The sequence below is a fragment of the Pleurodeles waltl genome, chromosome 12 (genome assembly GCF_031143425.1).
Source record: "Pleurodeles waltl isolate 20211129_DDA chromosome 12, aPleWal1.hap1.20221129, whole genome shotgun sequence".
NCBI classification, from domain to species: domain Eukaryota; kingdom Metazoa; phylum Chordata; class Amphibia; order Caudata; family Salamandridae; genus Pleurodeles; species Pleurodeles waltl.
In genome coordinates this window covers 266,015,970-266,043,778 of record NC_090451.1, presented here as the reverse complement: position 1 = coordinate 266,043,778, position 27,809 = coordinate 266,015,970, and the positions used below count along the sequence as shown (strand labels likewise).

The 27,809-nt window shown below is 43.6% G+C and overlaps 1 protein-coding gene across 1 annotated transcript in view; it reads right to left on the bottom strand.

Moving 5' to 3' along the window:
* The window catches only part of ADCY7 (adenylate cyclase 7), a 601,636-nt gene that overhangs the window by 460,957 nt on the left and 112,870 nt on the right, over positions 1-27,809 (bottom strand). The window contains exon 2 of the mRNA XM_069215519.1: positions 7,196-7,260. The gene's annotated coding sequence lies outside the window, so the exon portion shown is untranslated. The remainder of the gene's footprint in view (positions 1-7,195; positions 7,261-27,809) is intronic.

The window sequence follows — 27,809 nt, the reverse complement described above, 5'->3', positions numbered from 1 at the left end:
TGATTTGTCACAGGGCCTCCCCCATCGTGCTGGAAGCTCAGCTTCCAGCGCGATCGAAAGAGAAATGCTCAGCGTTTCTCTTCCAATCACGTGGGGGAGGCCCGGAGAGGCTTCAAAGGGAAGGAAATGTATTTCCTTCCCTTTGAAGTCTCTCAGAGCGTTTTTTTGAAACGCCCACTAGACACCAGGGATTTTTATTTTTTTTCTGGAAACTGGCATAAGGGAGTGACCCCTTGGGCAAGGGTCGCTCCCCTAGGGGGCAAATTATATTTAGGCCATTTCTGCCCCCTTTGGGAGCAGATTGGCCTATTTTGATGAGGTAAATCTGCCCCCAAAGGGGGCAGAAACGACTAAACACCAGGGAGTTTTTTTTGTTTTTGTGAATTTCACGCAAGGGGAGCGACCCCTTAGGCAAGGGTCGCCTCCCCTGGGGGGAAATTATTTTAGGCCATTTCTGCCCCCCTGGGGGGTAGATCAGCTTATTTTGATTGGGCTGATCTGCCCCCAAGGGAGGCAGAAACCACTAGGCACCGGGGATTTTTTTTGTTTTTGTTTTACAGATGGGGAACGACCCCTTGGACAAGGGTCGCTCCCCTGGAGGGGAAAATTGTATTTAGGCCATTTCTGCCCCCTTTGGGGGCAGATCGCCCGATTTTTGCTATGCCAATCTGCCCCAAGGGGGTCAGAAACCACTAGGCACCGGGGATTTTATTTTTGGCACCAATCTCATGCAGGGGGAGTGACCCCGTAGGCAAGGGTCGCTCCCGGGGGGGATTGGAGGGGGGGGGGAATTTATTTTAGGCCATTTCTGCCCCCCCGGGGGCAGATCAGCCTATTGTTATTAGGCCGATCTGCCCCCAGGGGGGACAGAAACCTCTAGGCGCGGGGATTTTTTTTTTGGCACCAATGTCACGCGGGGGAGAGATCCCGTATGCAAGGGTCGCTCCCGGGGGGGATTGGGGGGGTGGGGGGCTAAATTTATTTTAGGCCATTTCTGCCCCCCCTGGGTGCAGATAGGCCTATTGTTATTAGGCCGATCTGCCCCCAGGGGGGGATAAAACCTCTAGGAACCAGGGCAAATTTTTTTTTTGTGTTTTTTTGTTTGTTTTTTTAGAGATGGGGAGCGACCCATTAGGCAAGGGTCGCTCCCCTGGGGGGCAAATTGTATTTAGACCATTTCTGCGCAGATTGGCCGATTTTAGGTCAATCTGCCCCCAAGGGGGCAGAAACCACTAGGCACCGGGGATTTTTTTTTTGGCGCCAATGTCACGCAGGGGGAGCGACCTCGTAGGCAAGGGTCGCTCCCGGGGGGAGGGGTTGGGGGGGCAAATTTATTTTAGGCCATTTAACCTCTAGGCGCCAAGGCAAATTTTTTTGGTGTGTTTTTTTTTTTTTTTTTTTTTTTTTTTTTTTTAGAGATGGGGAGCGACCCATTAGGCAAGGGTCGCTCCCCTGGGGGGCAAATTGTATTTAGACTATTTCTGCCCCCCTTGGGGCCGGCTGAGCTAGAGGCCGAAATCCACAGGTAGGCACTTTGCAAAAAACACCTCTGTTTTCTGTGAAAAAATGTGATGTGTCCACGTTGTGTTTTGGGCCATTTCCTTTCGTGGGCGCTAGGCCTACCCACACAAGTGAGGTACCATTTTTATCGAGAGACTTGGGGGAACGCTGGGTGGAAGGAAATTTGTGGCTCCTCTCAGATTCCACAACTTTCTGTCACCGAAATGAGTGGAAAAAGTGTTTTTTAGCCAGATTGAGGTTTGCAAAGGATTCTGGGTGACAGAACCTGGTCAGAGCCCCACAAGTCACCCCATCTTGGATTCCCCTAGGTTTCTAGTTTTCAAAAATGCGCTGGTTTGCTAGGTTTCCCCAGGTGCCGGCTAAGCTAGAGGCCAAAATCCACAGGTAGGCACTGTTTTCTATGAAAAAACGTGATGTGTCCACGTTGTGTTTTGGGCCATTTCCTTTCGTGGACGCTAGGCCTATCCACACAAGTGAGGTACCATTTTTATTCGGGAGACTTGGGGGAACGCTGGGTGGAAGGAAATTTGTGGCTCATCTCAGATTCCACAACTTTCTGTCACCGAAATGAGTGGAAAACGTGTTTTTTAGCCAGATTGAGGTTTGCAAAGCATTCTGGGTAACAGAACCTGGTCAGAGCCCCACAAGTCACCCCATCTTGGATTCCCCTAGGTCTCTAGTTGTCAAAAATGCACAGGTTTGGTAGGTTTCCCTAGGTGCCGGCTGAGCTAGAGGCCAAAATCTACAGGTAGGCACTTTGCAAAAAACACCTCTCTTTTCTTTAAAAAAATGTGATGTGTCCACGTTGCGTTTTGGGGCATTTCCTGTCGCGGGCGCTAGGCCTACCCACACAAGTGAGGTATCATTTTTATCGGGAGACTTGGGGGAACGCTGGGTGGAAGGAAATTTGTGGCTCCTCTCTGATTCCAGAACTTTCTGTCACCAAAATGTGAGGAAAATTTGTTTTTTTAGCCAAATTTTTAGGTTTGCAAAGGATTCTGGGTAACAGAACCTGGTCAGAGCCCCATAAGTCACCCCATCTTGGATTCCCCTAGGTCTCTAGTTTTCAAAAATGCACAGGTTTGGTAGGTTTCCCTAGGTGCCTCCTGAGCTAGAGGCCAAAATCTACAGGTAGGCACTTTTCAAAAAACACCTCTGTTTTCTTTTAAAAAAATGTGATGTGTTCAAGTTGCGTTTTGGGGCGTTTCCTGTCGCGGGCGCTAGGCCTACCCACACAAGTGAGGTATCATTTTTATCGGGAGACTTAGGGGAACATAGATTAGCAAAACAAGTGTTATTGCCCCTTGTCTTTCTCTACATTTTTTCCTTTCAAATATAAGAGAGTGTGTAAAAAAGACATCTATTTGAGAAATGCCCTGTAATTCACATGCTAGTATGGTCACCCCGGAATTCAGAGATGTGCAAATAACCACTGCTCCTCAACACCTTATCTTGTGCCCATTTTGGAAATACAAAGGTTTTCTTGATAGCTATTTTTCACTCTTTATATTTCAGCAAATGAATTGCTGTATACCCGCTATAGAATGAAAACGCACTGCAGGGTGCAGCTCGTTTATTGGCTCTGGGTACCTCAGGTTCTTGATGAACCTACAAGCCCTATATATCCCCGCAACCAGAGGAGTCCAGCAGACGTAACGGTATATTGTTTTCGAAAATCTGACATTGCAGGAAAAAGTTACAGAGTAAAATGTAGAGAACAATTTCTGTTTTTTTCACCTCAATTTCAATATTTTTCTTATTCAGTTGTTATTTTCTATAGGAAACCCTTGTAGGATCTACACAAATGACCCCTTGCTGAATTCAGAATTGTGTCTACTTTTCAGAAATGTTTAGGTATCTGGGATCCAGCATTGGTTTCACGCCCATTTCTGTCACTGACTGGAAGAAGGCTGAAAGCACAATTTTTTTTAAAAATGGGGTATGTCCCAGTAAAATGCTAAATTTGTGTTGAAAAATTGGGTTTTCTGATTCAAGTCTGCCTGTTCCTGAAAGCTGGGAAGCTGGTGATTTTAGCACTGCAAACTCTTTGTTGATGCCATTTTCAGGGAAAAAACCACAAGCCTTCTTCTGCAGCCACGTTTTCACATTTTTTTGAAAAAACGAAATTTTCACTGTATTTTGGCTAATTTCTTGGCCTCCTTCATGGGAACCCACAAAGTCTGTGTACCGCTAGAATCCCTAGGATGTTGGAAAAAAAGGATGCAAATTTGGCTTGGCTAGCTTATGTGGACAAAAAGTTATGAGGGCCTAAGCGCGAACTGCCCCAAATAGCCAAAAAAAAGGCCTGACACAGGAGAGGGAAAAGGCCTGGCAGCGAAGGGGTTACAGTCACTCCCTGTCCCTCCAGCTCACTCTTGCAGCTTTCTGCTTTCTCCCTTTGTGAAGCTTTGAGATTTTTCTCTTATTCCGTCTTTCCCATATGTGTCTTTTCCTCGCAGTAAATGCTTGAGGCAGAAAAATGAGTGCAGGCCTTAAAAAAAACAGTGTTGGTGTGACACACCGAAAACAACAAGCACAAATTAAGCACTGTACAAAAGACCATTTGCCCACCATTGCCCCGTACTATTAAGGCAGTAAAAATCGGAGTTTTAAGGTGGTGCAGAGAAGTGTGAATCAAACAATAATGTGTGGAAATGTCATCACTTTGTGTATTGATTGGTTTTGATTGTATTAATATATATCTTTCCACCACACTTCAGAATTACCAAATAATGTGCTTTACTTGTGCTTTTCTCATTTGGATATATTCAGAAATATCTGCATAGTTCATTTACAGACATTTACATTTTGTTGTGTGCTAGAATAAAATAAGATTGACAGCCTTCCTCCAGGACACCCTGCATGATTGTCACATAGATCCTCTCACTTTGAAGTCAGAGAAAGAAAAGTAAACACCAAGCTACCTGGAAGAGAGCCTGACATTTGACCTCTGTCTCTAAATGCACAGCAAATGTGATGCGATAAGAACAAGATTTGAACGCCTGTTTATAGAAATGAACACTGGTGGAAAAATACAAGGGCCCCTGGTAAACAGGCTATGCTGAATGGAAGGGAAGAACTTGAGCAGAACAACGTAAAATAAATAAAACCAGCAAATAGAAAGAAAGCAAATGTGAGACACGAACTACGAAACCAATGGTAAGTAATTGGCCAAATGCATTCCGATGAAACCTTTCCGAATGTCCCCAATGACTTTAACAAACCTAATAGCTGGCTGACTAGTAGGCTTTGATCTAAAAAAGGAGTAAAGTGGGAGTAAGAGCTTAGTAAAAAGAAAACAGACAAAAAAAGCAGTTGGAAAGCAAGAGGAGAACACGTTTGAAAAAAAAACAGTAAGTAAAATTGGGAGGGGGAGTATTACAATGGGCATGAAATGCGTAGGAGAGGGTTGTTAAAAAAAGGAAATAAAAGAAAGGGTGTGGTGGGGGAGAACCCATTCTTAGAAGAGCCAAAAATACAGCCTGAAGAAAGGAATTTGCCAACAACAAAGCTTTCAGCAGGTTGTTGTTTTAACCTGTAGAAACTCTTTCTTGAGTAAAGTAAATCAGCATTGGTATGAATAAATAATTTTGTCAGAGGCACTTTATTTAAGCAGTTTTTTTGTTGAAAACACATACTGAAAGACAACCTCAGTGCTGGCCAGAGAACCAAAGTTTCAAAGTGGCAGGAAGTACATTGCCGACCCATAATTCACATAGCAAAGGAATTGAGAGAGCGTAAATTCCCCAGAAGAGGTCAAGTGCTTCAACCTTCCACCTCCCACAAGAGAATGTTTTGAAACAAAAAGGCCGAACGTGTCTTTCATGGCTGGAAAGCCTTGTGATGTACAGGCTTGATTGCAGTACTGAGGAGAAACTGGTGAATACTCCAAAACTCTGCTGATCTGCCAAACTGGACTGATGCTCCTGAGGAAAGATTGGGTGTGTTCAATGTTTGGCCGTGTTCATTCCCACCCTTAAGAAAATCTGTTATAAATGAGGCAAATAGTGATTTTTTTTTTTTGGTGCAACTTCAGTTAAATACATGGAAAACAGCCAAAGTCTTTGCGGGTAGTTCAATTGTTCTGTCTGTACAATTTTACAGGACTTCCTACAATTTTTCTCAATTTTTACAATTCTTTTGTCACTTCTACTTTCATATTCCCAACATGTCTCTTGCAAGTAGATTTACATTGTCACATAATGACTAAAACTTTAATTGGAGATGACAGAGTGGAAAAACTTACATCTCATAACTGCAAGCAATAGAAATGTAAAACATCCTTCATGATGAACTGGTATCACAGGATCAAATGCTCTTTCAAGGCCTACAAAAACTTTAGAGGTTCAGAAAGCAGACCGATCTTACAATCTCTGGCCTCAGACAACAATAGTCAAAATAATGTCATAAAATGGATTATCAGTATAGATGATAAAGTTTCATAGCACAGAATATTAGAACGTGCCCACTGGCACAAATAAATAACACTAGTAGAAGTGTTCCCAAACACTTTCTGAATTATCACAAAAACATCAGGTCTATATATATTAAGGAGAAGAGATGACCTTGTACCCTAACATCTCTTAGATATTTTTTATCAATGCACACATCTTATACTCACATGCCAGCCCCCCATTTTGAGTAAATACATTTAATTTTCCAAACAAAAGCTTGTTGTCTTTGTACAAGTACGTATTTGTTCCTGTAAATCCCATTTTTGACTTAGTAACTAATTAAGTTTTTTCTCCACATTCCAAGCAAGCTCAGAGCAACTACAAATATTTATGTGGTGGGCCACTACTTATTGGACCATTGCTCTATTACTGGGATGGCTGTTTTCAGGGCTGCACAACAGGAGCTATGAAAACATACACCAGACCCCTGCCTACCTGGGAATCATCCAGAATACTACAGGAGACGTCCACTACTGCTTAATTGGGGGCACTTAGAGATTTGTAACTATGTTAAGCTTTCTAAATTGTATTACTCACATTTTATTTTCTACAATCATTTGTGGGTATATGATCTAGGTAAATATCCAACGCATCTGCCTGTGAAACACATGGTGACTCTTTGTCTCTAAATGTAGGCTTTTTAAGACTTCTACTAGCACATCCCTTGAACATCTTTGGGAAAACTATGAGCAGAATGTGCTTCTTAGTAAAGAGTCAAAATGAGAAAAATAGCACAGTTATTCCCACTCCAGGCCAGTCTGCACAGACGCCTTAAAGGATGATACTCATATGCACATACTACTCCCCTCCGATTTCTGTCCTTTGTTCTTAGTCCCAAGGATTCTGAAGCTCTTTGGTTATCGTCAATGTCAGTGGCCGCTGGTGAATGGGGTTTTCTATATTGTCAAAGAAAAGATCACAGCTAATGTATAGCCGATCTCCATCTCATGCTTTAAGTTACTTGATAAGAGTCAAGTCCACCTACCTGACCATCAGGAACACAAGGCATTTTACTCCAGTTTCCTAAAGTCCTGGTTAGTCTGGAGCAATTGTCACATAAGGTGTGGATAATAGATACTAACGTGACCATGAAAGAACTACGGAAGTCAAAATATTGAGTGGATATGAAAATTATCATAATCATTTCTCAGCATAAAAACACACTTTTAAAGAATGAAGGACCTTCACTTTCTAAATACATTTTCAAATAGGCTTCTTACCTCTTCTCTTTAGTCTCCATCCTGGGATCTTAGCACGTTGGAGATCATTGATCGTTTATTGATACCTTTGTGAAAATAATCCAAACAAAGTTTGATTAATAAATTTACCTTCACCTTGAGGGCACAGATTTTTCACACCTTTAATATAACAGTCTTAAACCCTATCCTTTTGTGCACAAGCTTTAACAAGGAAATAATCTTACTGATTCCTAGCATTGGACTCAATGATCACTCAATTGCAAACTCTTGAGGAGCTATCCCTTTGAGATGGATTGCTGAACATCCTATGATCAATATTGATTTCAGAAGCCTCTGTGGCTCCACTTCTTTCTTTTTGTCCTCAGAATCTCCAGAATCTCGTCTTTTCACAAGCTAACCTGAAGTTGTTATTATAACACTTATCTTGTGCACGATCATAAGACTTCTATTCTCATGCAGTATACAGGAGGTCAATTGCTCCCAGGAAACCTGTGGCTCCATTGTGTGAAAAAGCAAAATGTTGGGGCCCTACCACAGCATGTGATAAAGGGTCTGAGTCTCCGAAATCACACAGATATTCATTGGCCTTGGGCTTAATGGGGGCCTCCTGATGGTATGGACAGGTATTTTGTTACATGGGCTCTCACAGATTAATGCAGTAGGCAACGGTTTTGGGGATGGATGCCCACCCACAAACGCTGGAAGTAGAAGATTTTTACTCTGGTGATCTTTGTTAGGCCCTCTTAGGAAGGGTTATATGTTGTTTGCCTACTGTAATTGTGCTCATTTTTTGTTATTTTATTACAATGTGTCTGTTGGTTGTCTGATGGGAAAGCTCAGCTCGGTAGTAGGCCTAGGCTGATTATGGTGACAAGTGAATGATGAAGACTATATGTCTTTCTCGAAATAGCTATGTCAAATGCCACATGTCAGATCTGTTTATTATGAAATGTTATAGCAAAAGCAGTAGTGCTGACATATTTATTGTGAAAGAATATGTAAAAGACAATATTCGTTTAATGGTGGATTGTCATTACACTGTATTAAATCCAGTGGAAACGCTTTTAGTTACATGGTAGCTCAAAATTACATATAGACAAGACATTTGGTGTTGGTTACCGGGTATGACAAATCATAGGTGTAGGTGGCTAGTGCTGTGAGGATCCTTTTCAGGTTCTCTTAGGGGTATTTGCACATTCTTTTGCCATCTGTGATTTTGTGCATATTTATAATTTTATGCATGGTATTTAGCTTATGTTTATTAAAGTGTTTAGTTCGGACTACACATCTTTGGCTGTGTCAGGCTCTAGCAATAAAACTAAAACAATACATAGGGCTTCTTTGGGCAAGCCCTTTTCAGCCACTGGTTTGCTCCAGTATCATTCACATTCTATTACTGCGATGGCAGGATACAGCACAAGATAGTGCATCAGCCCACTTCAGCCATAAGCTCTATTACGCTGTGAATGACAGCCTTTTGCCTGAAAACATCTGCACAGCTGCATGAAAATGGGTTTGCTTCAGTAGCAGAGATGGTGTGCTAGTCCATCAGTTTTTCATTTTCTTTATTAAAAGGTCTGCCTTCATTTCTTTCCGTCTCAATTTTTTATTTTGTTTTCCTTTTTAACTGATCCCAGCAGCTCCTCAGTTAGTACTACTAGGATGCTCGCTTGTCGCGGATTTAATCAGCAATATGTCACATTCCACGAAGCTGCTGCTTCTAAACTGGCCAGCCATCTTCAAATGTGACTGCCCACAACTGAATCGGAGTTTTACCATTCAAAGACTGCCACAGTGTTTAGAAGAGAAATGTTGGAACAGTAAATCAATGAAACAATATGCACATTACCATCCCAAGATGGCCATCCTGTCATGTTTACTGAGCGGCCATTTTGGACTGGTATTGTGCATAATGTATTATTGTTTTACTTTCTTGAAAGAACAGACTTTTTCATGTATCTTGCCTGCACATATCGAGTTTATGTGCATGTGTTTATTATAATGGGTAATTGAGTGAATGCAAGAATGAATCAGTAGTTGGGAGAATGGATGCATAAGTGCAATGATGAGCAACAGAGGTCATTCATGATGAAGGACGGAATCTCTAAACTCACTAGTGATAGAAGAGGCACTTTTCTTTATTAGCCAAAGCTATTTTCATTGCCAATGCTCGTTTTGTTGTGAGCTCACCCATAGCAGCTAATGCTTCAATGAGGTTAACGGAGGTCTGTGAGAAGAAGTTTTCATCCAAAAAATCATAAAATTGAGTGCAGATCACTTAGCAATTAAGATTTTAGTTTTAAAAAAAACACATTTTTAAACTTAAAATAAGGATCGTGAATACATCAGTAGGCTGAGTAACTCAACAATGGTCTTCAATGCACAACCTACTTTAAGATTGAACCTGAGAAATGGAAATCAAAAGCAATGTAAGTGACCTAAAGAACAATACTCAAGGTCTAGGTATGTGAACAAAAAGTGATATTGACTTATAGACCGCTGCTGATTGCTAAGTCCGCCTTACTGTCAACATACTTGAAGGCTCAATTTCCTCGTCGCCAGGTATGTGGATGGAAAGCCACAAGCATCAGCAACAAGTTATTGTGGGTGGACGACGGTTTAATTAGGCACAATTGTCCAGTGAGATCACACGGCTGAGGCTGGGAACAGAAAGACAATTCGGAGTAACTACCACTTTGCTAAATGTCAAGTAATATCATGGCCAGGGCTCAATTACTGCTGAGCATTCAGCAAATATTTTCAACACACTAGATTTGCAAATCTAGGTTACGCAACCCCTACTGATGCCAGGCAACCGAACAAAAGGCTTCAGTTCGAGGAGGTGAGCAGATTAAACACGCTGCCTGCCTGTTTTTGCACCTTCCAAGGTTTCATTTTTCCTGGTTGCACTTGGACGCTCTTAATAAACTCCACATAAAGGGCGGACGCACTTGAGATGCTGTACCTCGAAGCACTTGTAGTATAGAAGTTTTTTTGTTTTTTTTAAACAGGAGTGTCAGAAAGCTGCAGGAAAGAGATCTGGAGATCTGACATTGAGCCACTACTATTAAAAAAACAAGCCAATAACGACGGCACAAAAAATTCAACTGTTTGTGCCGAAAACGTAAATACCTCCTACAACTACTTAGACTCCAGGAAGATTGGCGTCTGCCCAATTCGTCTCCCCCCTCCCCCCGCACTAGTGTAGAGAATTATTTTCCTACCCTCAATTCTAATGTTTTTAAAATTATTATAGGAGCCGGTTGCACCAGGGAAGCCAGCCTGTAAACAAGGAAACCAAGATATATCTATAGAATGGAGTATGTATTACATCCAACTGAACATCTTTAAGGGGCAAAAAGTAAAAAAAGGGCATTATTGCCTTTTTATCCAGTGCAATAATCTATATTACGATTTCTTTTCGTTCTTTTAGATATGTATAGAAAGTAACGTTTCTTTATCTATAGACGTTGACGTTTTTGAAAAGTTCTTCAAACCACAACACTTCTCCTTCATTCATAACTTCGTGTCCCCTTCCTTTCCTTTCTCCTGATCACTTTTGTTTTTAACATCTCTTGGGCCAATTGGCTGGGACTTTGTCGTGTCTTGGCGTAGCCCAGTGGAATATTCATCTCTCACCTAATGTCACTGGCTGTTGGGGTGTATCTTCCACCTTCGGCGCAGTGCTTGTATTGGACTGCATGAGTGATTACATCTATAGTTCCTTCTGTTCACTCCCTCAAGAGTGCACGCTCTAATGTACTAACAGTGCATAACATATCATATTAAACCCAGAACTAAAGGCTTTGCCAATGTGTTTCAGTTATCCTGCTGAAGTGGCATCCTGTGGTAAGAAATCAATGGACCGGACCATCTGCTACCACCAGCAGCAGTCCTCCAGGTAAGAATACCTTATATGCATTTCTTTTGAGGCAAGGCAGAAGGAAGGGATCTAAAAAGTTGGTTAAAGGGTAGGGAACACCTTTCTTCTCTTGAGGGTGCAAGCCTGTCATTGTGAGGGCCCCCAACTAGCAGTCAAGAGGGTTAAAATGTATTGAACAAGAAGTAGAGGTGTGATACAAAGGACTGAATGGCACAGTGGACTGTATCAATAAATGTGGACAAGGGTGTCCTATGTCATGTGCGGAGAAGCTTTAAAAGGACCTTATGAAATGGGACTCCGTATCTAGTTGCTCAAACAATATCTGCAGGTGTTCTGAGAGCCAGAAACAACTCAGAGGCGTGTGAAAAGAGTCCCTCCTACATGAGGTGGGCATCCATTAAACGTATACATGCTTTAATAATTACAAGACAGAACCCCTAAAATGCATGACCCATGTGCCAAATTACTGGCTATCACATCAAATAGCTCTCACTCTCAAAAGTCCCCACAAACATCTCCCTTGCACAAGGCAACAAGCTTGTCTACTGACATCGAGGATACAAAAGCACCGAGCAAAGACACTAGGATCAAACAACAAAACTTTATATTCATCACACAAAGCATAAGCCCAGTTATCAAACCATGCATATGATCAGGGCACAACCCCCATAACATCACATGCTGAATCAAAGTCAGGTCTGCGATGGCAACTTCAGAACAATTTGGAATGTCATGGGTAAAATGATAGAGCTATGGGGACATACAAATCGCAGCATGTGCACTATACAAATTAGTTTCCAACTTCCCTTGGTTGAGGATGTCCAATCAATTGTTTGCCTGTATACATTATAATGATCCACTTGCAGATTACAAACTGGCTAACACTCTGGAAACCTCAAACTCACCCCATATGGATATTCACTCAGGGTGCCATACATGATTTTTTCCCATGCTAAACCCAGTGATAATGGGATTGGAGGGGTAAAAAAAAAAAGGCACAGACAATAAATATCGAGGACAAAGGCAGTGACATGGTGCACCACTCAGAAATAACCATTCGATACAGGCTTCTTATTATTCCTCAGCCATTCGAGAACTATGGCTTCAGTCATTTCTCTCAGATAGGAGGCAATGTCTCATGATTCGACCATCAAATCCACTGAAACCATGGTCAGTCGTTATGTTCTTCATGGTCCTTACCGCAGTCCCCTCCATTTAATATAGTCATAAAACAACAAATTCATATTTAATGACAACAGGGCATGTGGTTCACTCCTATGCCGGGGAAAGACAGGTTTATATGAGTGCCAATGGTCTTCAGGGTGGCTTTGCCTCTTTAAGGAAGGGATTAGACCAACTTGGTATGGACAAATTATAGGCGGTTGAAGACAGGTTCTGCTCTTGGGTTGCAACTACAGCAGTTCTCCATCTGCTTGGCACTACTAGTACATTTATGAACAATGGTAAAAACAAGAAGTACTTTAAAACAGGAAAATTAGCTTAAGAGCACATTTTGGGGCAATTTTATGTTCATTCTTCTTTAGACTTAGTAAATAGAATTTAATTGTGCCATCTACGTCACCAAGGAATTGGACAAGACAGTGATCAGTACTGAAATTGACAGAGCAAATAGAGTTTTGCAAATGCCATTATTTGAGCGTCTGTAGCTGATACAGAATATTGCTACCTCCTGTCTCTCAAACTCTCAAACTAAGAAAGCATCATAGTATCTCATCCGGGTTGCTTATTGCCCTGGCAAACAGAATGTGAAAGAAAACTGTTAGCTACACTCCCACCTACCATCTAACAACGGAGTTGCCAGTAGGCTCGTTGCATTGAGTCCTTATGTGTGGAATTCTCTGCCTCCAAATGTTAGAGACTTTCACACTTATTGGCTGCAGGAACTGCTTAAAAACCCACTATTTCCAAAAATAACGCAATTCTCTGTTGACTGGCCACCTTAATTGCACAGTATAGTTTACTTTTTTTAGTATTTCAGATTTATTCCACCATTCGTTATCTAGAGGTAATTAGTTGTGTTAAGACAGACATATAATTAAATAAATATATCATCAATCATATGATAACTGTCCAAATATACCAATTCTATTTGGTCTCTCTCTCTTTAATCACTACACCAAATATCACCACTGAGGAGCACTCAATATGAAAGCAGAACTCCTGCCCCCGTTATTTCTTTACAAGTGGATCACCGAAAGACCACGGCAAATTAACAGCAGACTGTGCGGGCACCTGAATTCCACAGACACCAGAATGAAGTAAAATTGTGAAACCCAAAGAACCCATGCCAAAGTTAAAATAAAAAAACTGATTAATGACTGGTATAATGTATTTGTTATGAACATCCACAGGGTGACGGGACCAGACTCTGGGAGACCCTTCAAAATAAACACAACCTAAAAATCATAAAAGTTGGAGAAGAAGGAAGTATTATTATTCATTAGTTATGTAAAAGACAGTCTATCCAAAACCATTTCCGCAAACTTGACAAGAAACCTTCCACTGGATCATGGCTGATAGATTAAGTAGTTGAAAAGCGAAGATTCCAAGATAGGCCTTACCCCTCATCAATCTTGCAAAGCAGAAATCTATTCAAAAAGTGAGGGTCTAAAGGATACCATACAATTAAAAGGCATTAGAGGCGGGTCAACTGGTCAATGGTCCCTGCATTAATGCACAGGTAGTCCCAGTCCATGATGCACTAAATTGACCATCTTTTCATTGAAATCACAATCCCTATTGACACAGATGTTGATTTCAGCAAAAGCCAATGTGTGAACCTAGGTGCCAAAGAAGGCTTTGTTAATTCTTATTCTGTTCATGCACACATTTAAAAATACAAGATGTACAGGTGGTCACACAAACAGAAGGATCATGCATACGCGCATGTACTATTGATTTTTTGACAGATGCATCAGTGTTAGACGTCTAGACTAGCTATCTTATGATTGTTATTTTTAGGTTGCCTTATATGGATTCTGAACTTTGTTTTTTTTCTTTTTACCCTGTACTGGCCAATGCTGCATGGGAACCACTCAGTTGCAACTTGCTAAAGCAGCCCCTTACAGGCTGAGGCTAAATCTTATATTCAGGTTTATTTGCTAAGTGCCACACTATAATCCAGCTTGTGTCCTTAATGTTGAGGCACAGAAAGGAAGAACGACATTATGCTGCCCGAAGGCACTTGTGATAGGTTCTCATTCTGTCAGCACACCCAGTCAGTAATTGATGGCTACCCATTGCTCCTTTTTCAGTCCATGTAAGGACAACACATGCTTTTTGATTTCTAAATGCAATGATCATTTTAATCATTTGTTAATAAAACGCTGTTTATCAGTTCTTAGACCCAGCAGGAGTTTAGAGCTCTCTGAAAACCCCACAAATGTAAGGTGTGGCATGCTGCAAGGCAGGGATAAACATTACTCACAACTGTTTGTACCTGACAGTCACCTGAATGCACAATCACGAGCAAAAATGCCAGACACGCCCATCTGGTAAATTAAATGTTTAACCCACCAAGAGCTTGCACAAGTTGATCAAGTACCTTACCCTATTTGAGTGCTGTGACCCATATGCAGACATTGTCGCGAGAAAATGTGTTTAATCTATAAAAACAAAAACTGGAAGATGCAGTCTTTCGTTCCTCATACTTCCTGCATGAATGCTACTCACACACTATGTACCACAGTTTTCTGTCCTTTCTATTTCAGTGTTTTTTTTTTATTTGTTTTTTTTTTTAACTTTCGTAGCTCATTTCCTACTTGGCTCAATACCTCCTCTGGGTTGATCAGATTAGAGTGTGTGCTTGGTTTTAGCAAGGCACATCACAAACGCCAATTCATGCTTGATTTATGGGTTTTACTAGACACCCAGGGTGCTCCTGTTGTGGCCCACAATGCGGCTATTCTTTTTATACTACCGGTACATCTCAATTGTGGGTAACTCAATTTACATTTTTGTGCACATGCAGGATTCCCATCACATAATGCATGATGATGGAATCAAAACCAGGAAATGTTGGATAATGTTCTTCTACAGGAAGAGTAACAGAATATCAACCTCTAACTTTCTTCACTATATGGGAACCAAGAGTGTTGCCTTTTGGCACTATACATTTTTTATTATTTTTACTCCTACCCGAGTGACACTTTTGCTCTCCTGGCAGAAATCGTTTGTACATCTATTAGAAATGATGGGCTCTAGCGCAAGAAAAGGTGGAGATTTCATGGAGCCTTGCTTTGCAAAGGGAATTTTTGACTAGTGTGCATGCATGGCATTAATGTTCATTGGTTGTAAGCCTTGCATAGAGATTACTTTAAATAAAATGTATGCTTAGCCATATTGGAAAGAGAGGAACTCCATTACCTAATGCAAGAGGTGCAATAGTTGTTCCCATTGCAGTTCCTCTATTTCAACGGAGCAGGAGTGTGTGGCCAGAAATGATGCTCCCAATGGCAAAATGCAAGGATAGGCCATGGAGGAACTGGTACAAGAAAGATAAAGGGAGTTGTTCTCATTGTATATATACACCTATTTTGTGTCCCAGGTCCCCTATCATGAATGGACAAGAATAGGGCCTGGAGCTGCATTCGGTCTTCGCTCCACTCTTCCTGCCCCACATCTGAGCGCTGGCCACCCCACAACTTAATTCAATTGGCTACATCCACATTTTCCAGAGGGACTACTAGATTTTGGGCTTATTTGAATGCTATACAGCACTGCTGGGGGAAGTAGAGGGGATAGCAGAAGCTACCTGTACATTTTTGAATACTCAAAGTCCATGACAGAAGTCTTTACTGTTTACCTCTGTTCTGACCATAAAGTGTTCAAGTAAACAGCTGTTTGTCTCCTCCCTCCAGTCCACAAAATGAGCTGGACTAGAGAGAAGAGGAAGGGCTGCTCATGGATTAAAAAATGATGAGGACATAGGGAAGATCAATCTTCCATCATTTTATATTCAAAACATACCAGCGGCCTCTGTTCTTCCCTAATTTCTTCTCCTATTGCCATCAGCGCTACACTTGATAGGAGGAGTAACAGGAAGACAAAAGGCGAGAACTGCCCCAAAAGTGAGGCTTTGTGGAGTCTGGTATGGGGAAGCATGTTTTATATGTAGTTGTAGGCATTACAGATAGTGCCTTTATATACTATGGGATTAAAGAAGTATCAGCATCCTAATAGCTAATTCTACTGCCTGAATCCACATAATGCCAGGTTAAAAAGCCCATAAATATTCTGCCTCATTGTAAATGATCTTAAATCGTATACTAGGGCTCCAGCACACGTTCAGCTCATCTGCAAGGTTCGCACTCTACAAATATTTGTGCATTCATACATCTAAGCATAATAAGTAATCTGACCCAATCCTAGCACCCTGGGCCAACAAATGTAACGTGCATAACACTGGTCAAACAACCTGCCCAGTGAATACCCATGAACACATATCGAAAATGGAATATGGAGAATCATAGTATTAGTAGAACCATGATATAATTTAGCAGACCCGTAAAATATAATGGTGAGCCATCAAGAATATGTGAGCAACACATTTCTGGACTTGCCCTGCTATAATGGCAGTGCACTGTTATTTAACGGCATTCAATTTCATCGTACTGCCATTATTATGGACTGCCACGGGCAAAGAGACAGTGATGGGCATTATATCCTGGCACAACATTTGAAACTGGTCTTATGGTGTTAGTTCTCTCGGCATGCAGTCCTTGATTCACATCTTTTCCAGTTGGACAAGATGTATTTGTTTGTCCTAGCTTTTCCTGTGTTTCAAACATACTTCCTGGTGTGCACCGAATGTTTTGTAATGCATGATGTTTTGTTATGCATGATGTTTTGTTATGTTTAAATATTATTCATGAGAACTATTGCAGACTCCGGAGTATTTAAATGTTTGTACTCATTTGTAGCAATTTTCCTTTGAAACTAAATAGAAAAGATATTTTTATTTGTGCTGTAAAATGCACAATTTGACCACAATAATTTCCAACATTTCCATATGGAAGAATAATCCACCCTCCAAAATCCATTCTATTCTATTCTATTCATGGTTATTTGTAGAATGCATGGCTACCCATCTGGGCCTCCCAGCGCTAAGGTAGCTTACAGATAAAACTTCCCATCTGGCAATTTGGTCAAATAAGCCAGTTTTTAGTGGTTTGCAGAAAGGGAGTTCTGACTTCGTTTTCCTTACTACTAAAGGAAGGGTATTCCAACATTTCAGGGCCAAATACGCAAAAAAATGTCCTCCATTCCTAGATATCTTTGTTTTTGGTACTGTATCAAATTGTGGGTCAGTGAAGCACAGCGTTCTTATAGGATTATAGACAGTAAGTAGTCTATGGATCGGCTTCAGGCCCTTCTTGTACATATTGTGGTGCACAATACACAGAGTCTTAAAGTGAATTCTCTTGACTATTGGAAGCCAGTGCAGGTTTGCCAGAGCTTTGGTTACAGACTGGTATTGGGGGGTTTTCAGTAGTATGCACGCAGCAGTGCTTTGGATGACTTGAAGTCTGTGTACGACTGTCTTGGGGCTTCCCAAGTAAAGGGAGTTTCCATAGTTGAGCCGTGAGAGGATTAAACCTTTCCCTACTACTCTGCGAGATGGTTCAGGTAACTATCTCAACAGCTTTCTCAATTACCTTATGTAGGAAACTATCTCTGTATATACTATAACTCCAGACCAATGGTTTTCATATAGCAAATTATATATTTTCCTAATTTATTTTTAGAACCACGAGATTCAAGTTGCAGGTAAGTTCTTCAAAAGATTCATATTGCACACAGGTATCAACAGTACTTTGAATTATTGGCAATAATCTGTTTTAAAAATGGACAGAGAACAATTTTCAGAAAAGTTCCTGGAAATGTTAAGTCGGTTTACAGATAAGTACATCACTTACAGTTTCAGTCTCTGGGTTTTAGGAAGTCCACCGGTTGGTTTTCAAGGTAACCCCAAACACCCACCACCAGCAACACGGTGCCGGTCGGGTGCAGAGGTCAAAGTCGAGCAAATGTAACGTGGGCTCCGATGGAGACAGGAGGCACTTGGAATCAGGCCTGCCTGCAGGTAAGTACCTGTGTCTCGGAGGGCAGACAAGGGAGGGTTTGAAGGAGCACTGAAGGGGCTACAAGTAGGCACCAAACACACACCCTCAGCGGCCGGGTGCAAACAAGATGTCAGGTTTCCAATGCTGGTCTATGAGGAGAGCCCGGGGGTCACTCAGACGCTCTGCAGGCAAGGTCAAGGGGGGTGTCTCGGGCACACCACTGGTCGGACAGGGAGGAGGGCTGCCTGCTGGACGTTGATGCACCGGGGGTGGGATTCTCCAAGGCCTGGGGGCTGCGGGTGCAGTGTGTTCTTAGGCTTCGGATATCTCTGTCTGGAGCTTAGAGGCTATAGGTGGGTTTCAGCTTAGCAGTCCTTCTTCTTGTAGGTTGCCAGGAATCTGGTGAGTTGGGTTTAAGAAAGCCCTTAAATATAAGATTTAGGGTCGTTACGGGAGTCAGAGGGCAGTAGCCAATGGCTACTGTCCCTGAGGGTGGCTACACCCTCCTTGTGACCACTCCCTTTGGGGCGAGGGCACATTCCTATCCCTATTGGTCCCTGTCCTACAAACCAAGATGGAGGATTCTGCAAGGAGGGGTCACTTCAACTCTGGACACCTTAGGGGTGGTCCCAGCTGAAGTGGTCACTCCTCCTTGTTTTTCTTATTTTTCCTGCCAAACTGGCCACCCAAAGTGGGGGCTTGTCCGGGGGGGCGTGTATCTCCACTATCTGGAGTGCCCTGGGCACTGTAACGCGAGGCCTGAGCCTTTGAGACTCACTGCCAGGTGTTACAGCTCCCACAGGGGGTAGGTGTGAAGCACCTCCACCCAGAGCTGGCTTTGTTTCTGGCCTCAGAGAGCACAAAGGCCCTCACCCCATGGGATCAGATACTCATCTGCTAGTGGCAGGCTGGCACAGACCAGTCCTACACTAGAAGACTGGGTAAAATACAGGGGGCATCTCTAAGATGCCCTCTGTGTGCATTTTTTTAAATAAACCCCACACTGGCATCAGTGGGGGTTTATTATGCTGAGAAGTTTGATACCAAACTTCCCAGTATTTAATGAAGCCATTATGTAACTGTGGAGTTCGTAATGACAAACTCCCAGACCATATACACAATAGGGCCACACTGCACTTACGTCTAAGAATGGACTTAGAAACTGTAGGGGCATATTGCTCATGCTGCTCTGCCCTCACCTGTGGTACAGTGCACCTTGCCTTAGGGCTGGAAGGCCTGCTAGAGTGGTGACTTATATATGCCACAGGCAGTGTTTTGTGGGCATGGCACCCTGAGGGGGATGCCATGCTAACTTTGCATTTTTCTCCCCACCAACACACACAATCTGCAATGGCAGTGTGCATGTGTTAGGTGAGGGGTCCCTTAGTGTGGCACAACACATGCTGTAGCCCTTAGGGACCCTCCCTGGCCACAGGGCCCTTGGTACCACTGGTACCTTTTACAAGGGACTTATCTGTGTGCCAGAGGTGTGCTATTTGTGGAAACAATGGTATATTTTTAGGAAAAGAACATTGGTGTTGGGGCCTGGTTAGCAGGATCCCAGCACACTCTCAGTCAAGTCAGCATCAGTATCAGGCAAAAGGTGGGTGGGGTAACTGCAACAAGTGCCAGTTTCCTACACCTTAATAGGCCAAAACAGGTTGGGGATAGCTTTTTTGATTGTCGCCATTGAGAGTTTGTTATCTAGCCAAACATCTAGGTTCTTCACCTCCTCTCTGGGTACGGGTTGCTCACCCACATAATTTGGCCAATTTAGCTCCACCCACCTGAAAGGATTATTTCCTACCACCATGACCTCAGTTTTCTTCCCACTGAGCATGAGGCTATTAAATGCCATCCAATCAACAACATTTTTTATCATGAATCTTCCACCTCTCCCAGTGTGAACAGGATCCTATTAACCTTCTCCAGAAATAACTTAGATATTATATTGCTTCTCAGATCTGAAGGTTGGGGGCCGGTTTACTTCTTACTGGATTCTACAGATTACCTACCAAATTAAACAACACCTTGGATGAGTTTGCAGCATTGTCAATCTTTGCAGCAAAATAGTTAACTCTTGTCAGCCTAACGGCGTAATGATGTTTTTTACTGCCTTCTTATAGATGTCTTTACTAATTTCTTTATCGTTTTTTTCTCCAATCCCGTTCAAGTTGTTTTGATTCCTTCTTAGGTTTTACAAGCTCCGATGAAAACCATGGTGCCCTTTCCCGAAGGCGTTTGGGTTTCTGTTGCCGCAGCGGAGCGAGGGTGTCTACGGTGTTCCCTATCCATGTTTAAAAGTTCCTATACATGCTGTCAGGATCTGCCTCCATTACCGTGGTGGAAATCATAAGTTTATTTTCACACTCCCTACTATCAATATTTGACCACTTCTATCTGAATATGGGTTGGAAGTGTTAGCTAAACTGCTGCAAGGTCCATTATAAAGTTTTTTGAAACTTCACAGTTTACATTTCCTAGGTGCATATTTAAATCGCCTAAGACAGTAAAATTGGCTGATCTTAGACTATCATCTGCCACACTATCATGGAGTACCTTTACAAACTGACTAGTGGGGCCCAGGGAACGATATATAGGTAGTCCTGAAAAGGTAAAGCACACATATAGTTCTAGTGCAAACACTAGGCTTTCACACCCAGGTACAGGGTCAGCTTTCTTTAACAATTCGTCTTTCTCACGGAGAGGTTCATGCGTGTCTTCTTGCTCTGTGTATTGTGGTGTGGTATAAACTGCTTTTATTGGTTGTTTTCTGGCCCCCAGTCCAGCCCTCCTCTCACCCTGCTCCAACATCATATTCAGGATACTGGTAGCTTAAATGACCTCCTCCCCCATCCCTGCCCCCACTTCGTCCACTGATGGAAGTCCACCATTCCCACCGAGCGTCAAGGGTTCAAGCATGGGGAGATGTGCTTCCCTGACTCAGGGGCTGACTGATGCCTCAGTCCACTCCTATTGTAGTTGAAGTGGTTCAGCATGTGTGCTGGAAGGTGCACAGAAGGGGTTCGATGGGGCTGAGGGACAGGGAATGACGCAAACCCAGGATATCTGTCTGTTGGTAGTTTTTAAGTTGAAAAGCCCTGCAGTCTTGCATAATATGAATTACTTTATTGCTGTTTTCCAGAGTACGGAGTGGAGTTTCATATTTCTTCAGTGAACCTATAATCAGACATTTATTATTTTGTGGAGCACAGTCAGAGCTGAATGCTTTTAGTATTCCACCTAAGCCTTTCAGGTGCTTTCCCTTTCACCCTCCCACATGAGGCGATGTAAGCCGCAACGCAGCAGCCTTTCTACTATGGACAGGATGTTTCAAACCCAAGATGGACAGCCGAAAGCCATTACTATCCCTTTACCACCTCCCACCATTGTTAAAGCCCACCTCACCCATTTAAAACATATTCAGACTTTCCATGTACTTTGCAGCAGACCCCAACATCAATACATTTAAAGAACGCAGTATATCTACAAATGTTTATAGTGAATGAGATAGCTCAGCTGATTACTGTGCCTGCTGCAGAGGTCTGGATGTGAGCTGCAGGCCCCACTGTGCCTCTCAATTTTCCAAGTTTGATAAAATTAGTATTAACGAGTTGTGAAATATATTTATGACCAATGGGAGACATTCTGTGGCTGTTGTTTTTTTCCCAACAAGAAATCAATTTGCCAGTCTTTGTAAATCTGCATAATTCCCAGATATTAACAAAAATACTACATTTTGTTTCCAGCTCAAATGAATAAAAAGTTATTAAGGTTGAAGTATTTCAGGGGCCTCAAATGCTGTAAAGGTTGACTGCTGACGTTAAAGCTGTTGAATGAAGCATGCAGGCATTGACAGAGGTAAGGATTTTGCCCGTATGTTGTTAACATCCCAGTTTTTTTCAATCAATATCGTTACACAAAACAGACAGGAAACACATATTACATGTAGAGGCCTGTGGGAGGCAAACAACTAATCCCTTTTCAACAAGAAGACAGAACAAAATCCTCACCCTCTCACTGAATCCAACCCTGGAATTCATCCAATAATAGTGATTGAATCCATTCGATCCCAGCACACAGTAACCACACATTGCAAGGGGGCAGTGCCAATGTGCTGTGAGCTTTACCCAGGGCATACCCATTGAATCCGTCTATCAAGTGAGTTTCAGATTCATTACGACAGTGACAAGTGTAGTGACTTAATGATTTTGAATGCAGAAAAGTGCGTCATAAACACAGTGATTTGATGACTCTAGGGCAAGGCCACTAAAATTGTGTGATTGTGTGGATTAGCCACGTATGCCACATCCATCATAGTCTGCATAATCTGCAAATTGTACCCAAAAATTGTTTCTAGCTCAAACGGACCAACGTTACTAAAAAGGCAGCACCTTGTGATGCCCCACAAAGGAAAGTCCTTCACAAATGTTGACTGGTCACTTTTAAGTTGCTTATTGCTGTGTTTGGGTGCTAATCCAGAACTGAGGTGAAACCTTTGCACAGAGAGTGTTAACGTGTACAGATGACAAAATAATCATGCGATAATATCAAAAAATGTGCTCCATTATTCCGGGTAATTTGCATTTGTCTTCTACCGACACATAATTTAGTCAACCCTGCCAAATAATTTGCTCCTTCCCGCCGCATAATTCCAGTGACTCTTACTCTAGGGTGAACTCAGTGTGGTTGGCGAGTTCTAGCAACAGTTGTTTCCATAGAACCTCTTGGTGGGCAGAAGTCGATGCCTCGAATCATCTGTGTGCTGCGCATTCTTCATCATAAACCCAAACACTCAATATTAGAGAACACCTGGACCTCATCCATATGGATACCATACTTTTCATCAGCACCAATTCCAAAATCAAAATCTCAGTTGTTTTCATTCCTTTTTATATTCCTAGACATAAAGCGCCAGACCCAGGAGACAGGCCTCTGATTCCTGGGGTGGATGAGCTTGCATAAAATCAATCAGCTTGGTGGTGGCACAAGAGACCAGAATGTTCATATTCAAGGATAAACTAGTTCCTTACGTAAACAAGCAGTGATAAAGTCCTAGCAGGCTGGTAGTTTTTTTAATATTGCAAGAATATACTACAAAATAAAACATGCTGTGACCTAAACATGGTTGCCATAAGCTTGCAATAAAAAATTTAAATTAACCAATTAATGTTATATTTGATAGAACAGAATAGGTGCTTCCTAGCAGGCAGATGAAAAGATATATAAGCTATTTTTAGTTTTGATACATGACAGCAGAATATGATTCTTATTGCTGCAAATAAAATGTGCTTTTTGGCTTTGAATTAGTGTAACCTATAGGTATGGTTTAGATCATTAGGTTGACCAAAAAATAAAGAAAAGGACGAAGAATGGAAAGAAAATAATAGCAAAGTGAAATATTGGCCCACCAGCCCTGGCACTGATGTGAACTTCTATCTTAACATGCACTCCTCTCAAAAAGGGATACTAGAACAAAAAAGATTATAAGGGCTAGGTGAGCTGAATGCACATGTGCTCTACCAACCTCTCTCTTCAGGATGGTAAAAGGAATTCACTCTTTTTCTGCTGGTATTTAGCCACACTTGTGCTTGTTTCTTTCAATGAGGTTTACTACCCAATTCAGTCATTCGTTTTCAAGCAACACCCTAAATAAGCTGCTACACATCACATCACTTTACATTATGTTGTTTCACTTTATGTTATGGACATTTATGAGGTGTTATCAGTAAGCAGTTTGATTAAATTAGGCCTCTGGTTTGACCGATCTACTGAAACCTTTAAGACCGAATGAACATGGGCGGCTCCTCTATTAGGGTGGAGGAGCGTCGCACCTCCAGCAGTGGCAGCTGCAAACCATTACAAGGAAACGATAATAAACACTGTTTATCATCATTTCCTTATAAAGGGGTGGGGCCCTGGGGGTAAGGAGGAGTGTGGGGGAGTGCATAGCAACACACATGCGCATTAGAATCTCTCTAGCCCAGCAACACAGGTGCCGGGCTGGAGAAAGCATGCACAGGCTCCCAGTCTGCCTGGGAGCACCCTGGCTGGGTGCTCCCAGCCAATCCTCCTAATGCTGCTCTGAGCAGCGTCAGGATTGGCCGCAGGACAGGCTGGGAGCCTATGCCTGCAGCAGAGAAGAAGCGAATGGAGCAGTGTGTTGAGCAAGGTAAGTGCTTATTTTATTTAAATTTAATTTTTATTCCAACCGAACCCCCCCTCCGCGTGCCATAGAGTTCAACTACTCACCTGTGAGAGTCAAGGTGCTGGGGGTGACGGGGAACGGACAGAGCCTCATCCGCAGATTCACATCTTGAGGTTCTTCCTGAAGATGGTGAGCGATGGGCTTTGTCTGAGGTGCATAGGTAGGTTGTTCAAGCTCCTTGCAGCGAGGTAGGTGAAGGACGTTCCTCTGGCAGTGGTTTTCTGTATGTGTGGGATGATGGCCAGTGGGGTTGTGGAAGGAGATGCAGTGATTTAGGTAGGTCGGTGTTGGTGAGTCGCTTGAACATGATTCATTTCTACACTGGCAGCCAGCGGAGGGTCCTCAGGTGCTGGGACGTATGTTCCTGGCGGTGGAGGTTCAGGACGAGTCTGGTGGTGGCGTTTTGGATGAGTTTCGGCTTTCTGATGTTTTTTGTTGTGTGCTGGCGTAGAGTACGTTGCCGTAGTCGAGCTTGCTTGTGACTAAGGTGGGGGTGACTGTCCTGCGGCAGTCTACAGGGATCCATTTGAAAATCTTTTGGTCTTGACGGAGGGTGTGCCAGCAGGAGGAGGGGACAGTGTTTCCCTGTCAGGTCATTCATAAGGAGGAATCAAGGATGATTCCTAGGTTGAGAGGCTGGTCAGTCAGAGAAGGTGGGGCGCTGAGAGATGTGGGGAGTCGGCCCCGGCTGAGGTGGAGTTTCCGAAGATGATGAGCTCGGTCTTATCTGAGTTAAGCTTAAGGCAGCTCTCTCTCATCCAGGCAGCAACGGCTTCCATTTCTGTGTGGAAGTTCCTCTTGGCCTCGTCCGGGTTTTCAATGAGAGATATGAGGAGTTGTGTGTCATCAGCGTATGACATGATGTTTATTCCATGGCCTCTGACTAAGGCAGCAAGTAGGGCCATGTACATGTTGAAGAGTGTTGGGTTCAGGGAGGATCCCTGAGGAACTCCACAGCTGATTTCTGTAGGTTTAGATGTGTTAGGTGGGAGCCAGACTCTCTCTGTTCTTCCAGAGATGAAGGAGTGGATCCATTGCAGGGCTTTTCCACAGATTCCTGCGTCATGAAGTTTGGTACATAAGGTGATGTGGGAGACTATGTCGAAGGCTGCTGAGAGGTCGCAGAGTATGAGTGCTGCGGTGTGGCTGCCGTCTAAGAGTGTGCAGATGTCATCAGTGGCTGCAAGAAGAGCTGTCTTGATGCTGTGGTTGCTGCTGAACCCAGACTGGGAGGTGTCCAGTGAGTTGTTGTCCTCACTGAATTGCTGCAGCTGTGAGTTGATGGCCTTTTCCAGTACTTTGGCTGGGTACGGTAACAGTGAGATGGGCCGGAAATTCTTTAGCCCTGATGGGTCAGCAGAGGATTTCTTCAGGAGGGGGCGTACCTCAGCGTGTTTACAGTCTTCGGGGAAGGAGGCTGTGTTGATTGAGCAGTGCATTTTCTTGCAAAGCCAAGGGGCGATGGATGTGATGGATCTGATGTAGATGTGGTGGGGGCAGGGGGTCTATGAGAGCTCCGGAGTGAGTGCTGTTCATGATGCTTTCTGTTTTCTCAGTGGTGAGAGTGGACAAGCTGTGGATGATTTGGGTGGGTTCTGGGGGGGGGGGGTGTCAGTCGTCGGTTCTGATACTGGGCTGGTTCTCCCGGATGAAACTTTCGTAAATGTCCTTGATCTGGTGGTGGAAGAAGGTGGCGAGTCTGTAGCAGAGGTCTTGCGATGGGGGATGCTGGTGGCTTCAGAGGGGGGATTGGTGAATCTGTTGATAATTATAAAGAGTTTCTTGTTGTTGTTGTTCGTGGAGGAGTTGATGCCTTCCCAGAGTGCTTTTTTTGCGTTCTTTATGCATTGGTGGTGGTGGAGGCTCTGACGGAGGCAAGGTCTTTGCTGGTTTGGCTTTCTCCATTTCTTCTCTCACCACCTGCAGGTGCACTTGGATTCTAGGTGGTGAACCAGATGGCTTTCTTTGGGATGCGTTTGGCCATTCCCTGCGGGGAGCCCTGGGAGCATAGGTGCGGCTGCTGGGTGCAGTAAGAGTGAAGTGTAGGCAGCAGTGGTCTGTCCAGTCTGGGGTGGAGATGGTCTTGATGGTAATCGGGTTGCTTGAGGTAAAGATGGGGTCCAGTGTGTACTGCGGCATGCATGGGTGAGCTAATCACTTGTATGAGGCCGAGGGTGGTGAGGTTGTAAAGTAGGCAGATGGTGTTTTGGTCAAACTGGTCCTTGAGGTGGAAATTCTGGCCGCTGAGAAGGAGATAGTTGGAGGACACCAGGGACTGGGGGGGTGGCGATGTCTACAATGGTGTTGATGAATGCTGGGCGGGGACAGGCGGTCTGTAGACCAGGGTGCTGCGGATGGAAGAATTGTGATAGGCGTGGATCAGGAAATGAAGGTGTTCCATTTTGGTGCAGTGCTCCTCCGTGTTGGCCGTGATGCGTAGTGAGGACGTCTGTACGATGGCAAATCCTCCGCTCGGACGGGAGGGACGGTCCTTCCTTAGGATGCTGTAGCCGTCTGGGATAGCAATGGCGATGTCTGGTCCAGAGGTGGGGCTGGTCCAGGGCTCGGTAAGGAAAGCAATGTCTGGTCGGGTGGAGTCGATCAGGTCTCGGAGTTCAGTGGCATGCTTATAGAGGGAGCGTATATTCAGAAGGAGACAGTTGATGAGGTTGTGGTGGGCGTTAGTGTTTCCGGGTGTGGGGTGTTCCTTCTGATTGTTGTGGCTGAAACTGAAGTTGCAGTTCTGACAGGAGAAAGGTCCGTGGGTGTCCTTGGGAGATGTGGTGCAGCAGTCACTGAGACATTTGGTGTTGAGGCAGTGGAGGGTCTGCGCATCGTAATTGAGGGTGTCCAGGAGCCGGCTTGTCAGAGATCCAGGGTTTCTGGCACTAGGTGCGGTCTAGGCATGGATGGGCACAGACGAGCTTGCCTTTGGCGCGCCTGCTGCGCATGGCCACCATTAAGAAGGGGAGGGAGGCGGGGGTTCGGTCAGCTGGGAGGCGGAAGGGCGGGAGGGCACTTCGCAGGGGGTGGAGGGCAGGGCCACAGGGTCAGCAGTGGTGCGGGAGAGAGAGGGCTGATGGAGAGGAGAAAGGGCAGGAGAAATGGAGTAAAAGGAGAAAAGGAGTAAAAAAGGTGTTTAAAAAAAAGAGTAAAAAGGGGAGAGACAGAGTGAGAGCTTAGATACTAACTTGTAGATAGCCACTGGGCAACCAGGGATTAGGCGCAGGCAGGAGCCTGTGGGTGGAGGAAGGCCACGAACTAAAAAGGCTCTCAGATCGATCCTGGAGGCAGAGGACCAGCAACGGCGACGGCAACAATGGTAGTTGCTGGGGAGGGCAACAGACGCTGACCTAAGGTCAGAGGAGTCCCCCTGCCCTTTCCGTGCGGCGTGACTGGAAATTATATCTTAAGAAACCCTGGGATGTACCTTTAATCAGTAAAATACATACAAAAAAA